At 36.3% G+C, this 12,641-nt stretch overlaps 1 protein-coding gene across 1 annotated transcript in view; it reads left to right on the top strand.

Moving 5' to 3' along the window:
• The first annotated feature begins 8,923 nt into the window (after positions 1 to 8,923).
• The window catches only part of grin2ca (glutamate receptor, ionotropic, N-methyl D-aspartate 2Ca), a 91,675-nt gene continuing 87,957 nt past the window's right edge, over positions 8,924 to 12,641 (top strand). Inside the window, exons 1-2 of the mRNA XM_077211880.1 lie at positions 8,924 to 9,290; positions 9,421 to 9,874. The gene's annotated coding sequence lies outside the window, so the exon portion shown is untranslated. The remainder of the gene's footprint in view (positions 9,291 to 9,420; positions 9,875 to 12,641) is intronic.

Genomic DNA, 12,641 nt, shown 5'->3' with positions numbered 1-12,641 from the left:
AGCGTTGGTATGATTAAGAGACTACTTTCAAAAACATTACACACACACACACCCACACACACATATATAGGTATGTATATATATATATAAATGATATAAAAATATTTTTATTTTTAAAGGCCAGTTATTTCATGGATCCAGGATAATATGCATCCTGATAAAGTTCCCTTGGCCTTTGGAATTAAAATATCCCCACATCATCACACACCCTTCACCATACCTAGAGAAGATTGGCATGGGGCACTTTCCATAAGATCATCTTTTAATGCAAATCAAACCAGCTATTAGGCTAACTGAAATTACACCAATGCCAATCTCTAGGTATGGTGAAGGATACGTGATGATGAGGCGCTATTTTAATTCCAAAGGCCAAGGGAACTTTTAAGCTCAAATATTTCCCCATATCCATACACAGGAATAGCACAGGCAACTATTTAGGAGAGGTTCCATGTTTGACCATCAATAGGGGGCAGTATAACATTGCTTGTGGTTAAAGTAAGACAAAATGTGTAGGAAGAAAGGTGGGGGTTTTTTTCCAGTAATGCTGGCACACATCACAGTACAAGAGAGACATTATAATTAGACAACGCAGAAAGCTGGTAGTTTATCAGACCTGGTGTATTCACTTTAATTTTACACTTTTCAAAATAACGTTTCTTTTCACATTCATGGTTTAATGAAGACCCTTTAACATCCCTAAAACTGGAAGTTTTTTTTATAGTAGAACATTTTTCTTTAGATTATGTTCTTCAAACTAAGAAAAAATGAACCTCTCAAAGGTTCTCTTATAACCCAAAAATGGTTCATCTACGGCATTGCTGCAAAAAAACAACAACAACAAAAAACCTTATTTTAAACCCTTAATTTTTGTGTTCAGTTTAAAGAAGAGCCCAATTTAATTGTATTTGTTTTGGCAATATCAAACAACTTCCAGAACTTGGCTACAGCTTTTTGAACAGATGCTTACTGACAAAACTGTTTTCGATTGCTTAGGACTGGATTAGTTTTTGGACTGAAGAAATGTCACTGACCAACAGGCCTCTCACAACAGCTGCAGCTAGTAGATGCTAAGCTTGAAGTGACAACAGTCTGATCAGTACATCATGACAGCTTCTTGACCAAAAGTGTCTTTAATTATCTCTGTTTTGGAAGTTAGAGAGTAAATGCTTTTCTTTCTAAATGTTCCTGAATAAAAGGTCATTTTTATTCAGTCTTTTTTTTTAAATCTGTTTTGTTGCCACGTGCTACATGTCTGTTTAACCGACAAAAGTGTTATTGTAGATGCAGAGGGGATGTTTTCAAACTGAACTTATTTGACAAAACACACTTAGGGGTTTTCACACTGCCCTTATCATCGTTCTAAACCTTATGTTAACCCCAGGTAGAGGAACGTTTCAACCTTGTGAAGTATTCTTACTTTTTGTGCGAAAAGTCCATTCAGGAAAAAACTTAATAGTACAGTCGATATACAAATATACAATATATAAAATGAGAATCCACAATGTGGACGAAAATCCACAAATTAGAGTCTTTGTATAAACAGGTCGAGGGCTGTGTTCATCAATCAATGGATTCATTGTTAACCCGTGTAAATTAGCTGTGTGAAACGTGAATCAAGATAACTCAGGATTCCGTTTCCTCTGGGTTTTTGTGACATTTTTCTCGCAATTCCGTGTTTATGTTACTATTCTTATAAACTTGGAATTGCAAGAAAAAAAGTCAGAATTGTGAGATATGAACCCTGAATGGTGAGAAAGAAAGTCAGAATTGTGAGATATGAACTCTGAATGGTGAGAAAGAAAGTCAGAATTGTGAGTTATAAATTGCGAGAAAGAAAGTCAGAATTACGAGTTATAAACAGAATAGCGAGAAATAAAGTCAGAATTGCGAGATATAAACCGAATAGCGAGAGATAAAGTCAGAATTGTGAGTTCTAAACAGAATAGCGAGAAATAAAGTCAGAATTGCGAGATATAAACTGAATAGCGAGAAATAGTCAGAATTGCGAGATATAAACTGAATAGCGAGAAATAAAGTCAGAATTGTGAGTTCTAAACAGAATAGCGAGAAATAAAGTCAGAATTGCGAGATATAAACAGAATAGCGAGAAATAAAGTCAGAATTGTGAGATATAAACTGAATAGCGAGAAATAAAGTCAGAATTGCGAGATATAAACAGAATAGCGAGAAATAAAGTCAGAATTGCAAAATATAAACAGAATAGCAAGAAATAGTCAGAATTGCGAGATATAAACTGAATAGCGAGAAATAAAGTCAGAATTGTGAGTTCTAAACAGAATAGCGAGAAATAATGTCAGAATTGCGAGATATAAACTGAATAGCGAGAAATCAAGTCAGAATTGTGAGATATAAACTGAATAGCGAGAAATAAAGTCAGAATTGCGAGATATAAACAGAATAGCGAGAAATAAAGTCAGAATTGCAAAATATAAACAGAATAGCAAGAAATAGTCAGAATTGCGAGATATAAACAGAATAGCGAGAAATAAAGTCAGAATTGCGAGATATAAACAGAATAGCGAGAAATAAAGTCAGAATTGCGAAATATAAACAGAATAGCGAGAAATAAAGTCAGAATTGCAAGATATAAACTGAATAACGAGAAATAAAGTCAGAATTGTGAGATATAAACTGAATAGCGAGAAATAAAGTCAGAATTGCAAAATATAAACAGAATTGCAAGAAATAAAGTCAGAATTGTGAGTTCTAAACAGAAATCATTGTTAACCCGTGTAAATTAGCTGTGTGAAACGTGAAGCAAGATAACTCAGGATTCCGTTTCCTATGGGTTTTTGTGACATTTTTCTCGCTATTCCGTGTTTATGTTACTATTCTTATAAACTTGGAATTGCAAGAAAAAAGTCAGAATTGTGAGTTATAAATTGTGAGAAAGAAAGTCAGAATTGTGAGTTATAAATTGTGAGAAAGAAAGTCAGAATTGCGAGATATAAACAGAATAGCGAGAAATAAAGTCAGAATTGCGAGATATAAACCGAATAGCGAGAAATAAAGTCAGAATTGTGAGTTCTATAAATAAAGTCAGAATTGCGAGATGTAAACAGAATAGCGAGAAGGCAGAATTGCAAAATATAAACAGAATAGCAAGAAATAAAGTCAGATTTGCAAAATATAAACAGAATAGCGAGAAATAAAGTCAGAATTGCGAGATATAAACAAAATAGCGAGAAATAAAGTCAGAATTGCGAGATATAAACTGAATAGCGAGAAATAAAGTCAGAATAGCAAAATATAAACAGAATAGCGAGAAATAAAGTCAGAATAGCAAAATATAAACAGAATAGCGAGAAATAAAGTCAGAATTGCGAGATATAAACAGAATAGCAAGAAATAAAGTCAGAATTGTGAGTTCTAAACAGAATAGCGAGAAAAAAGTCAGAATTGCGAGATATAAACAGAATAGCGAGAAATAAAGTCAGAATTGCGAGATATAAACAGAATAGCAAGAAATAAAGTCAGAATTGCGAGATATAAACAAAATAGCGAGAAATAAATTCAGAATTGCGAGATATAAACCGAATAGCGAGAAATAAAGTCAGAATTGTGAGTTCTATAAATAAAGTCAGAATTGCGAGATGTAAACAGAATAGCGAGAAGGCAGAATTGCAAAATATAAACAGAATAGCAAGAAATAAAGTCAGATTTGCAAAATATAAACAGAATAGCGAGAAATAAAGTCAGAATTGCGAGATATAAACAAAATAGCGAGAAATAAAGTCAGAATTGCGAGATATGAACAGAATAGCGAGAAATAAAGTCAGAATTGAAAAATATAAACAGAATAGCGAGAAATAAAGTCAGAATTGCGAGATATAAACAGAATAGCAAGAAATAAAGTCAGAATTGTGAGTTCTAAACAGAATAGCGAGAAAAAAGTCAGAATTGCGAGATATAAACAGAATAGCGAGAAATAAAGTCAGAATTGCAAAATATAAACAGAATAGCAAGAAATAAAGTCAGAATTGCGAGATATAAACAAAATAGCGAGAAATAAAGTCAGAATTGCGAGATATAAACAGAATAGCGAGAAATAAAGTCAGAATTGCGAGATATAAACAGAATAGCGAGAAATAAAGTCAGAATTGCGAGATATAAACAGAATAGCGAGAAATAAAGTCAGAATTGCGAGAAATAAACAGAATAGCGAGAAATAAAGTCAGAATTGCAAAATATAAACAGAATAGCAAGAAATAAAGTCAGAATTGCGAGTTTAAACTAAATGGTGAGAAATAAAGTCAGAATTGCGAGTTCTAAACAGAATATCGAGAAATAAAGTCAGAATTGCGAGATATAAACAGAATAGCGAGAAATATTACCCTTGACTCCCTGTGCCAGTGCATAAATTAAGTTAACAGTTAGATGTGCCTAAACTTTCTTCAGTTAAACAAAGACAAAACTGAAGACATTGCATATGGAAACAAATATGAAATTCTCAAGGTGAATGGATACCTTCACTCTAGGGGTCCAAAAGAATAAATAAAGTCAGGAATCTTGGTGTGATTTTGGAGTTGGACCTTCGTTTCAGTAGTCATGTCAAAGCAGTAACTTAATCAGCATCTTATCTAAAAAATATTGCAAGAATTAGATATTTTGTTTCAAGTCAAGACTTAGATAAACTTGTTTATGCTTTCATTACCAGCAGAGTGGACTATTGAAATCGACTCCTCACTGGCCTTCACAAAAAGATCATAAGACAGTTGCAGCCCAGGATTCTGAGCAGAACCAGAAAATCTGAACACATCAAACCAGTCCTCAGGTCTTTACACTGGCTTCCAGGTGCATTTAGAATCGACTTTAAGGTATATTACTTGTTTATAAATCACTCAATGGCCTAGGACCTCGGTACATCGCAGATATGCTTATTGAAAGTAAACCTAACGGATCACTCGGATCATCAGGATCAAGTCAGAAATACCATGGATTCACTCAAAGCAAGCCAAGTCCGCTTTTAGCTATGCCAGCCGTAGCTGGAACCATGCAGCTCTCAGAAGAGATCAGATGTGCTCCAACAGCTCCACATTCAAGACTCAAAACACATCTGTTTATCTGTGCATTTACTGAATGAGCACGGTGCCACATCCGAATGATTGCATTTTATAGGTTTCATCTTCTCATTCTTTTTTATCACAGATTTAATACATTTGAAATCAATGTGCACTTGTTGTTGGTGATTATTCTCTTTTTAAACCCTTTTTATGTAAAGCACTTTGAATTACCACTGTGTATGAAATGTGCCATAGAAATAAACTTACGAGGTATAAACTCTGAATTATGACTTTTCTCGCAATTCCGAGTTTATAACTCGCAATAATTCGGACCTTAATTCTCGCAATTTCGAGTTGATAACTTTTTTTCCCTCAGAATTGCAAGAAATAAAGTCAGAATTACAAGTTATTTTAGTGTTGTGTGTTACCATGATAGTGCTTTGTATTTATGTGCATTTTGTACACGGTTTGCACCTTTTATTTATCAGTATTTACCTCAGCTTGTGGAAAATCTATTTGTGATGAACTTAGAAGCCTACTTATTACCCCTGTGTGTTTTGGTGTTTGTACTTGTCAGTATATTAGTATAAAGGAACAAAACAGATTTTAGAACTTCAGTAGGTTGGCATAGGCCTATACAAGTTACTGAAATGTGCTTTTTGTTTTTGTTTTACTGTAAATTTAAGTTTTAACCAAAAATGTTTGCTACTGTAGGCAATTGGTAAAGTACTGGCAAACCACAGCTCTTTTCATAAATGTAACTTTTATCTTGAGCTTTCTTCTATGACGAGAGAAAACATTTCAGAATAAAGAGCGAGATGGCATTTGGAGCAGGTTTGAGGACGTAAGCTGAGCTGCTGTTCAATACTCTGAGATGTCTGGCTATATTTGGACATCTCCCCTGAGATCTGGCCCGTGCCAAGTTGCCCCTTTCTCCTCCTTTTTACCGTTTTCCGTCAAAACCATGACTAATAATACCAACTATTCCACATGACGAGGAAGAACGCGTTCTTTACGTGTCAGGATTTGGAACACACGTGCCAGCGCTGCCGTTCTACTCGTCTACCTCTTTTATATCTCTCTCCTGTTGTTCCTGTTGCTCGCACGGCGTAGTGTGTGAAACGCTGCGGCCAAGTCTTGGAGAGAGAGCATATGCCCATCTATGCCTATCTCACTTTCTCTCATCCTGACATGTGTGTCCTCCTCCGCCCTGCAGCCACCTGCGAGTCTTCCTGTGTTCCTTCTGCCGTTGCTCCGCAAAAGTTTTTTAGCTAATATTGAACTCCTCGCCAACGACTAATGCCGACATGCTAACGGCCACAATCAGCGCTGACTATGACCGCAGCTACTGCTAAAGGATTGCTCCAGGCAATTATGCTCTTTATATATACACAATAATTATACAAAGAAAACTTTTCTTCTTTTTTGAAGAAAATGTAAAAGTTTTGGCCGTTAAAAACAGCGCTTGGTGGTTTCTAAGGCGTTGCTATAGTTTCTAAGATGTTCTAAGACTTGTTAGGGCTATACTGAAAGGTTATTCACTCTTTTATTGTACTATTACTATTACTATTTTATTATCCACAGGCAAAAATAGCTAATTTCAGGCTGAAACAAAAGCAAATCATCATGGGTTAGATGTTGCAACACCAAGGATCTTTTCCCCTGCGGTCGCCCTACAGGTTGGAAGCAGAATTGTCCATTACGCTGTCGTAAATAATTTAGCCTACCGCAGCCGACTGTCGCACGCGCACGCTCGCTGTTTATCCAGCACCGGCTTTGGAATCAACAATGGCCACAGACAAGGTAGAGTCGGCTATGATGCAAGATTTTATGAAAGACATCACAAACGAAGTAAAACTATGTATGCCATAAAGCAGTCGAATTTTGTAGTTCTTTTTGTGCTCCGGTTACTACCCGAAACCCGAAGTTACATATAGTGCCAGTAAAATCGATACAGACAGTCAGGCTATGGCAGACGTGTCATTTAACCTATTGTAAGTCGATGTACCATCACAAGGGTCTTGGAAATATCTTATGAAGGTTAAAAAACTACATAGTGTTACTTTAAAAGCAAATGCAAACCTTTATGTTACCAATATGTAGGCTACACTGCCATTCAAAGTTTTTGGGTTGGTATAGGCTAAGACTTTTTATGTTTTTGAAAGAAGTATCTTATGCTCACCAAGTCTGCATTTGTTTGATCAGTAAAAACAGTAACATTGCGAAGTATTGTTACAATTTAAAATAACCGTTTTCTTTTGGAATATATTTTAAAATGTATATACTTTAAAATGTAATGACAAAGCTGAATTTTCAGCATCATTACTCAGTCTTCAGTGTCACATGATCCTTTAGAAATCATTCTAATATGAAAACGTTTATTATTATTATCAGTGTTGAAAACAGTTGTGCTTAACATTTTTACGCAAATAATGAAAAAGTATTTACATGTATGTCACTTTTGATCAATTTAATGCATCCTTGCTGAATGAAAGTAGACTGTCTAGTAGATCAACAATCAACAATCACAAGTTTGAAATTCCACATCCCCAGTTTTATCACTGGCTCAAACTGCATTGACAGCAGACATTTATATCATATAGCGTCCTTTGCTCAAACCGTTTAGACCAAACCTCAAGTGATGTGCAAGAACAGTTAGGTTTGATTTTAATTCACATGTATGGTTTATGTCATCATAATTTATGTAGTTTGCATATGCGAACATTGATCAATGTTTTTGTTTTGATAAAGACTGTTTTGTTCTGATCACACAAAGTTATTGTGTCACTTAAGGAGACTTTGAATATTTCAGTTGAGTGGATTCATTTCATGCTTTATTTTTTGGAGCTTAGACCCTGTTGACTTTCATAATATGGGCAAAAACAGCTGAAACAATCTTCAAAATATCTTCTTATGTGATCCGCAGAAGAAAGAGAGTCATACAGCTTTAGAATGACATGATGCAAAGTAACAGTTTTTTCATTGTTGGGTGAACGCTACTATTTAAAACTTTGGAGTCTGGATGATTTTTAGGCTGCATGTATTTGTTTAAAATGCAGTGAAAACTGTAATACATACAGTTTTATAAAAAATACATTTTATTAAAAAAAAAAAAACTGTTTTCTATTTAAAAAAAAATTTAAATGTCATTTATTCCTGTGATGACAAATCTGAATTTTCAGCAGCCATTGTAAATCACCCTAATAGTTGAACCTCTTGAAAACAGTTGTGCTGCTTAATATTTTTGCCGAAACCCTGATGATAGTTATTTTTCCAGGATTCTTTGATGAATAGAAAGTTCAAAAGGACAGCATTTATTTCAGTCTTTACTGTCACTTTTAATCAATGTGTGCTTTCTGAATGAAAGTATTATTTTCTTTTTTACTTACCCCAAACTTTTGAACGGAATGTACAGCGTGATGTTTGCTTGCATGTGTGTGTATATGTATTTGCATAGTTCAAACAGAATTTCTCGAATGCCTCTCAAACTGCTTAATACTGCTTTTCACCATATAAAAAGCGAGTCCAGCGAGATAAATCCACCTCCTGAGTTTTAGCACAGAGAGAAACTTCTATTAGGGCTACAGCAGCTATTGGTATTAAAACCCAAACTAGATGCTGTACACTGAAGTATACGGTTATAAACAAGATTATGAAGTAAAATTTGTAGCGATTGCTGACAGTATTGCATTCTCAGAGTATGAAATTGCTACCAATATTGTGTCTGGACTTCAAAGAATAAGAGTTGAAATGGCTCGAAATCATGGAAGCCATCTGTTTAAGAGTTATTTCAAAAGAGAGAGAGAAGATGGTTTAGAGGAAGGGAGAACGGAGGGAGGAGGGTTATAAAGAGAGAGAGAGAGAGTTAGAATAAATCCTTACCACATAATGATTACGGCTCACAAGTCCTGCCTCTGAAATGGAGTGCAGAAGGAGCCGGGATTACAACTACAGTAATCTGAGAACTGCAACTGCTCTCTACAGCCACAGATGAGCACAACAACTCCCACAAAAACATCAGGGGTCAGGGGAAATGACGGCACCTTCAACTACGGGAGACAAGAAAATAAATACAAACGCAAGGGAATAAGAAGCTAAAATATCTGTTGGCGAGCAATCAACAGCCTGCTAAAACAAGAAGCTCCACCTGTCGGCCTGTGCCACCTGTGTGCTCTTCCAACTGCCAGTTTTTGGAGTAAAAAAAATGGTGTCTTTTACTGGAATGAGGACTACACTGGAAAAATGAGGCGGAAACAAGTTAACAAGGTAAACGAAAGGTTACAATTTGTTCTTTTGGATTGAAGGGAGACTGAATACATGGAATAGTTTTTTGGACACAAAATATTATAATAATTTGACTGATCTGTAAAACCTTTTCCATTTCATTTGGATGCAGATGAGATGCTGACAGACTTGGACCTGTCCAATGAAAGCTGAGACACATGTGTCCACCTAACCAGTGACCGTCCTGGACGAGGAGCTCTATGCGCATCTGCACCAGGACACTTGTGGACAGCCGTCTCCTGCCTCTCATTTCTCCTCTGGCATCCGCTCTCCCTCCATCTCTCCACGCCACCTCCTCTTTTCCTCCCCCCTCTCTCCATCCGTCCCACCCTCCCCTCACGGAAGATGATGTGACCTTCTGCCAAAACTGCGAGAGACCATGCCACTGTCACAGTGGGCTGTTCTGTCTACACTGAAATAGAATCAAACTAGAGCCACGAGAGAGAGAGAAAGAAGGAGGGGGGGACGGGGGAAAAAAGAAGAAGAAGAAGAAAAAAATCAGGACGAGTATCGGAGGAGAAAATGTGCTGTCGGGCGTCCGGGCTGGATGTGGTTTGCCAAAGCAGGTAAGTGATCACCTTCACTTCTGCCATGGGATGTTGCTGGCGCACGCATACATGTAGACACACTTTAAATGGGATTTTTTGAAGTTGCGCACCTGTTAATTTGTGCTTTCAGTGACATAACTGTGTTTTAACAGCAGATTTATTTAGGATTTGTGCGAATGCTAAGTGTGTTTGTGTTATGAATCATCCTGAAAGTGCCTTTCTGTGTTCGGACAGGACTGCGAAACTGTGTCATCTCAAGTCGATGCACCCACAGGTTGGATGCTTGTTGAAATAGTAAAGTTTTCTTTCACAAGTGTAACCGAACCCCCCCCCCCCCCATAAAAAAAAAATCCTTTAGGTTAAAGCACGTTGTTTCTGCAGTATGTCGCTCTGTGGTTTTCGAATTGCAGGTACTACAAAGATCAATCACTTCTCACAGCAAATGGAGTGCGTTTCCCGTTAAAGTCGCTGTGCTGGAATGTTAAAGTGGCTAGAAATTGAATTCTGTTGAGAGGTGAACTGGGAGATCTTGGATAGGAAGCAATGACAGCTTTCAGTAATTACTGTTGGGAGCAGTTATTAAGGAGCACACACTGACGCATTTGGGATTCGTCCCGCTGAAGCTGTGATAATGTGCCACTTTCATAGTGAGAAGAGGGCGCTTCATAAAAGCAAGGTGGATAATGGAAAGAGAGGTACTTGAGATGGCTAGAAAAAGACAAAAGGTGAAAGCTATCAGATCCAATCACAAGTAATCTTGAACAAAAATGGTCAGGAAAAAAAAGGAGGGAAAGTTATTAGGAAATCGCAGTGGTGGGTGACCGTTTCAAAATTAGAAACAGCCCAGCTAAATATTTGCTCCAGGGCAAATAGAAAAATATCATCGCAATCATAATTATAGCTCTTCAGTCATCAGTCATATCGAGATGCTTTTCAGGGAAAAATTATTACATAGTTAAACAGAAGATGATTAGTAAAAATCATTTTGTGGAATGACCTGATTGCCCTTGCGTCCTCGTTCTCCTGATAGCAGTGCTATCAGAGTAATACTTTTTTTCCGTAAGTAGAATTATAACAGTGTTTTATGAACTGAGATATGACCTGATGTATGATTTTACTTTTAATAATAATACGTTTTGTACGCTGTAGTTATACGCACATAGGCTGGATTTAGATGTTTCGATTAGGATATTTGCTGAGAAATGTACAGAAGATCTGAGAGGGTTGGCACTGCATCTGTAGTGTGTGTACTATGAAGGACACGGTGTACGTTGTAGAAGTGTAGGACAGTTACGTCAAGTGGCCGACTGTTACGTCAAGACTTTGAGGTGTTCTCTCTGCATTCAAGACTTAATTGCAGTCTTTGGGCTTTATGTGTCACACTCTCTCAGCTTGTGTAGAACAGTTATTTTTCAGCAGAGATGTCTATTTTTCCAGGATTTAAAAAAAGAAAATCAATCATGAGCCACTTACAGGTTACTAGATTTCTCAAGGTTAACCTGCTATTAGTGTGAAAAAATTATAACCTTACCTTGTCACTGGGATTAATAGTCTTAAAGATTCGCCCTTTGTATCTTATAGGGTGCATATTAGTGCCTTACGTTACTAAAATGCACCATTTAAGGGTTAAATAAGGCACAAATGTGTACCTTTGAAGGAACTGCCCCATTGATATAGTGATTTTTTTCCTCACAGATGAGACAGAGTTCACATTGCAAGTGCTGTTTGACCATGCAAAACGTGTCGCAACAATGCTAGGGTGGTTTTTCATTCTTAGGTGGTTGCCAGACTGTTTTAACTGGCTTCATGGTGGCTGTTTATTGGCCGAATGTAAAAGTATCTATGATACTTTAGTCCCTAGATAAGGAACAGGTCCCTCCTTATGGTTTGTTCAGTTGTTCAATTCTCTTAACCATGTAAAGCCTGACATATGAAATAATAGTCAGATTTTTTTTTTAAATGGAAGTTTATTGAACCTTTTGACAAAATATAGAAAAAAGTGTGTTTTTTTTGTTGAGTATCACATCTGATATATTAGGTTTTAATGGCTCATATAATATGATATAAACGAATATGGAGCTCATACTTGAGGAAGAAAAATCACCTCAATTTTATTTAGAGGGCCAAAAATATAAAATGCGTTTAAATATCAGTAGTCACTCTATATCTCCCAGTAATATGTTGAAATACGCTTATTTTATGATTAAAGCTCTTTAGTTTTAAATGTAGCTGGCAACGCATATAATGCAATGCAATACAATGATGATTGATGGATTCCATTCCTCAAAGTCCTGATGTATCATTTCGATACATGATTTAAAAAAAAAATATGAATGGATAATCAAGTAACTTGCGTTGCTTCAGTCCAGTAAGCGTTCATCTTGAAATATTACATATTTTGTAAGAATAACATAATATAAGCGTAATGATAACAATATAAAAGTAAAGATTTCACCGCAAAAAGACACATGTATCACAACCTGAAGGGGAATGTTTTTATTATTTTAAAAGGCCTATTAATTACGGAAATGATGGATGGCAGAAGGCATTAACAATAGATTGCAGACAACAGGTTTTTCAGCAAAGTTTTGATCATGTTGATAATTTAAAGGGCTTAAATGTGCCTATCAGATGGGATACAGTTGGCTTTATAGGCTTAGCAATAGTAATAGTGACTCACGTAATCTTGAGAACAAAATGATCTTTCCCAAAAAAAGAAAGTCGATGATCAGATGAAGAGCTTGCAAGTGAGCCAAGACATGGAGAGGTTGAGTGTGTGCTGCTT

The sequence above is a fragment of the Siphateles boraxobius genome, unplaced genomic scaffold (genome assembly GCF_051911475.1).
Source record: "Siphateles boraxobius isolate OS27281-9 unplaced genomic scaffold, OSU_SipBor_1 66, whole genome shotgun sequence".
Taxonomy (NCBI): Eukaryota; Metazoa; Chordata; class Actinopteri; order Cypriniformes; family Leuciscidae; genus Siphateles; species Siphateles boraxobius.
This window is presented reverse-complemented; position numbering and strand designations above follow the sequence as displayed.